The sequence below is a fragment of the Penaeus monodon genome, chromosome 17 (genome assembly GCF_015228065.2).
Source record: "Penaeus monodon isolate SGIC_2016 chromosome 17, NSTDA_Pmon_1, whole genome shotgun sequence".
NCBI lineage: Eukaryota > Metazoa > Arthropoda > Malacostraca > Decapoda > Penaeidae > Penaeus > Penaeus monodon.
Genome location: NC_051402.1, coordinates 44522358 through 44527357, shown reverse-complemented (window position 1 = coordinate 44527357; position 5000 = coordinate 44522358). Strand labels below are relative to the sequence as shown.

The 5000-nt window shown below is 32.2% G+C and overlaps 1 pseudogene; it reads right to left on the bottom strand.

Annotated features, from left to right (window-relative positions):
* Positions 1 to 5000, bottom strand: part of LOC119583390 — a 16556-nt pseudogene that overhangs the window by 8389 nt on the left and 3167 nt on the right.

Below are 5000 nucleotides of genomic sequence, written 5' to 3'. Positions count from 1 at the left end.
ATACAACAAAAATATAATCTACTACACGATTATACACAAATAATCTATAATATTTTAGGTGATTAACACCTACTGAAATAATATCCATAAGGAGTGTAATCTAGATCAAAGTAGATCAACAACGTTCAGAGTTGTTAATAATAAATTAATGACATGACAGGAATGTTTCTCACAAAAAAAAAGGCTTTCCAATGGTACATGAGGTGGAATGTACACTACTTCCATGCTTTTGGGGGCCTATTCCTGCCCACCATGATTGGAAGTGCAGGGTGTATTACAGAAAACTGAATAGGAACTATTTTAAAAATAACAAATGACAATGTCACTAAAGAGTTATTATTATTTCACAGGGGTTGTAGACTACCCTATACAGATAATATGGAGTCTCCTAAAAGAAAACAGTATAACTATTTTGATACTGCATTAACAATAATTTTTATAAACCTCAGAAAATGGCTAAACAGCAAAAAACACTTATGCATAATAAAAAAGAGGCAAGGGTTTCTTTTTATATCAATGGTTCATAACCTTTTTAACCCCAGGGGGCTCTTTCTCAGACCTCTGACAACAACTGTTTCAACTACATTTTTTTGGGCTATAAGAAAAAGAGAAAGAAAAAAAGAAAGAAAGATCTGAAAGCTTATTTGTAAACAATTTTTCCTGAAAGAAATGGCTTCTTCATTTTTAATAAGAATAATGATGAATGCCTAGCAGACAACCCTACAATATTTTCCTATAGTTTGTGATCCCTGTAACCCTCTAACTACCCCTTTGCAGTCTCAACTCACCAAGTGGGAATCAATGGGTTATAACTGAATGGCCCCATCTGTTCTAACTACTGCAAAAATAAAAATATTCCCTACCCTTGGTCTTTCTCATTTGGGGAGAAGGAAATCATTCTCCCCTTACCCTATTTCTATGGTTCCCAAGGTTTAAACACAAAGATTTTCTTCTCACCCCCTCCCCCAACCCCTTTTTTTTGAGAGTATATAGTTTACTGGGGAATGTCTAGGAAAATTTCATCATGACAATTATCATGCTTTAAACTGTACAATTTCCAAATGGAAATAAATTATAAAAGTTTTAGGGAAAAGAAGAAGAAGGAAAAACATTACAGAGTGGGGAAACTGTATGCCCAATTGAATTTCCCTTATCATGTCACTGCACAAGCAAGGATAATCAGGTAGCATATCTATACACAATGGGAACCAAATACCAGATGTACAGAATACCTTAAGAACACTACTGAATTTAGATTGATGCCTACCATAAATTTCATTTGGCCTTAACATATATGAGGGTAAAGTTAAGAAACAAGAAAATGAAAATTCATAAGTAAAGAAAAAGAAAGCTATCTGAAGGTCATTAAAAACTACACAGACTGTTTCTCATTATGCATTCCATAAATGCAATGTTGGAGAGCTAGAGCTTTTTTAAAAAAGAAAACATCTTTTTCTCCACAAGAATTAGTTTCTATTATGAATCAATTATTCTGCATAAATATACAAATATTCAAGTAAAGCACAACATTCACTACATTTAGTTTAACTAAACCAAGGAACAGAATCCTTTACACACAATTACAAAAATACTGTAACTGCTTTTTTGGTGGTAATTTAAAACCGTACAAAGTTTTTTTATGGGCAACTGTCATTTATCTCAGAGGATACTGAAGTTAAAGTCTAATAATTTGTTAGTGTTACTAGACCATTCAGAATATGAATGCAAATTGTATAACACAGGGTACTCTTGCTTGGGGATAGTGAGGGCATATGAAAATATTAGTAGGTAGATAAGGCTCCTGAGCTTCTGGTTCTTTAGCTAGATTCAAGGGATGGTATCACTTCATCATATTATTAACCTAAATCATTTTTTACGGGAAGATGCCAAAATACATAATTTACAAGTAATCATGGTTGCAAATGGGCCCACTTGTCTTCATTCCATATATGCACTGATAAATTTTTGTGGCTTTGAAATAAACAAGTTTGAAATAATGTAGTCTTAGTATTATTTTTAAGACTAAATTCCATATAAGCATCCAATCTCCATTATGCCTACATGATAGAAGAGTATATTAGTACAGCACAACTTCAATTGGAATTAATTTATTTGTAAAAGGAAATGGGGAGTTAGTACAAGTCTCCTTCCAGTCCACAGGAATGAGGTGCTACTTACATTAACTATATAATATAGTTAACAATGAGTCTATGATTTTTATTTTGTTCCATTTATGGGTGATAATTTACATACTATTATTATCATTATCCCTAATACTTCTACTTCTACTTACTTCTTTACATATGACACTATGCAATTTCCATCTCAATTTCTTTTAACAAAAACGTTTGTTTTTTCTGCCACTGTTAATATCAAAATTCCTTTGATATAATGAATATGTTTAGTTCTTATATAAAACCAATGATAGAAGCTACTTTTTTTTTTTTCTTTCTTTCTTTTTTTTTGGGTGGGGGGGGACAAAGAAGAAGAAAAAGAAAAAATACATATAACAGACTTTTTGGAAAGTAACATTTACTTTTAAATATGTATGTTGAAAAGGTGATTCAACTGATATTGGAATTAAAAATCCCATGAAATCATCAGCATTTCTAGGAACAGTTGGCTATTCAGTATCAAATTTACATGTCCTCAGTATCTGGTAACTATTCTTGTTTTTGATGATGTTTGTTTCATGGAAAGAGTATCAAAAAGTATCACTTTCCTCAGTTGCCAGACTTTGATATTGTAAAATACAAAGTTATGCTCTTCTGTGGCACTATAGAAAGCTCTGGAAACTAAAAAATTTCATTCAGAAACATCTTCATGGTGTATTTTCAGAATCTGCATAATTTCCTATCTTTTATTAAAAAGTGTGAAATATTTTATGATAAAATTTGGTTAATATAATACTGTACCCAAAGAGGAAATTTTTAAATATTGTAATAAAAGGACTTGAAAAAATTTTTCATTTATTATTATATTTCATTAATTTCTTATTTTATTTTTCTAATAAAATAGTTATAGGTTTTCTAAGAAAAACCCAAAAAACAAAGAAACCCTTAAAATATTATTTCCTTAATGAGTTTTGAGATCTGCATGAAACAATATAGAGGTGAAATTTGAAAAAAACCAAGCTTTAAAAAAATTGTAGGTGAGGTTGACAAGAAATAAATATACTTATAAATTTATTATCCATTTGTAATACAGTTAACCCAAAAATTAAAAATTGTTTTAGACTTTAATCTAAATATTCTAAAACCATTTATAGTACTTTAAAAAATAGCTTTTTCTACTTTTAACCCCAAACATGCCAGATAACATCTAATCACATCAGTGGTTATGGCTGCTTAAGTTATGCCACATAACAGTTTTTCACTTCTTTCAAAGTGCAAAAAGAGCAAGAAAACGGAGGGAAGGAGGGAAGGATAGAAAGAGACAAGAGAAGAAAAGAGATTTTTTCTCCTTTCTATATTTAGTCATCTTTGGGAGTCCACTATATAATCTACTGACATCTGGTCAAAATTTATGCTTTGTGTACTCTGTATAATTCTTCCAGTTTCTTACCTTCTTTTTGCTCTTCTTACTGGATGGTGTAAGATGGCCCTGTGGTGCCATTTTCAGTAGGCGGAGAGCCATCTTCAAGCATGGGGGCATCGCGATTTTCCTCCTCCTTTACTTCTTGGATTATACTTTAATATTTTCAAGTTCCAATTTGGGGAAAACACAGCATCACGTCGTAAACTTTGCTGCTACTACCCCAAACAGTCCAGAGATGATACCCCAAGGGGCCATGTCCTGTGTTTTTGTTGCTGAATTTTTGTACTAGAAGTTTTCCTAAGAGTGACAAAAGTGTTCTGCAGCTGGCCATTCAGGCTTGTTCACTGTGGCAAGGAGATCTTGAACAAAATTTCAAACAGAGGTCGATAAATCGATCTCCTCATTTTTGCTGCCCGTTTTTTGAAGGAACACTGATAGAAAATATGCTTGTACTCATGGCAGTCTCATAACGATTAACCACTAATACATCTCTATCCAGTTTAAACTCGGGTTTCTTTTCTTCCACTTTTGAATCTTTGGAATCTTTGGAATTCTTTTGTATCACCATCACTAGCACTTTTATTTTTGTTGTCTTTTTGCCAAGCTCCTCTGGGGGTTCAACTACACACTGTATTTAACTGTAAAACTAAGGCTGTTAACATCTGAATATTTTCATCAGAGTTCAATCTGTATGTTCCAAGCTCCTTTTACTATTGGGTAAGCGGGCTATAGAAGCAAGAATATCGTCTAATAACAGACGACGATGTTTGTTGTACTTGGAGAATACCTGTAAAAAATAATAAATAAATAAATAAAATAATCATAATAATAATAAAAAAAATAATAATAATAATTACTAAAAATTAAATGATAATAAAAAACAGAAAAACAGATTTTCAATGACAATATAATAAGACTTCAAAAACAAAAAAAAAAAAGAATGGGGAGCTTATAATACCTTGGTAACCAGTCTGAGTGCAGAGAGCTGAAGTTCTGAAACATTTTCCACAAAGAATGGAGCTACACCAAGGGTTAGACCAGCTGCAACATGTTGTGTCAGTTAGTGTCTGGATGCTTAAAAGGTCAGCTAACAGACCTACCACCTCATGCAACTTATTGTAGAGACCAATGATACTCCGGTTCCTCACATCCTTGCCTGGGCTCTCTTTTTTTTTACACTGCCAACATAACCATCGTTTGGAGATAGAGACTTTTTAATGTTGTAAATTGAAAATTTTTTGTTCAGTGTAGTATAATCTTACAATTTACCCAATTCACAACTGGGAATTTGTTATCTTAATTCCCTTGCCTTTGATCTCAGAAATTTTCACGAGCAGCAGCCATGTTGCAACAGATACACAAAATGTACATCTAATTTTAGTTTGTGCTAAAAAGTTATAATTCCTTTCATCATACCATTCTGATGAAAGTAATCCATATCTCTCCTGTACTTTACGTGAAAA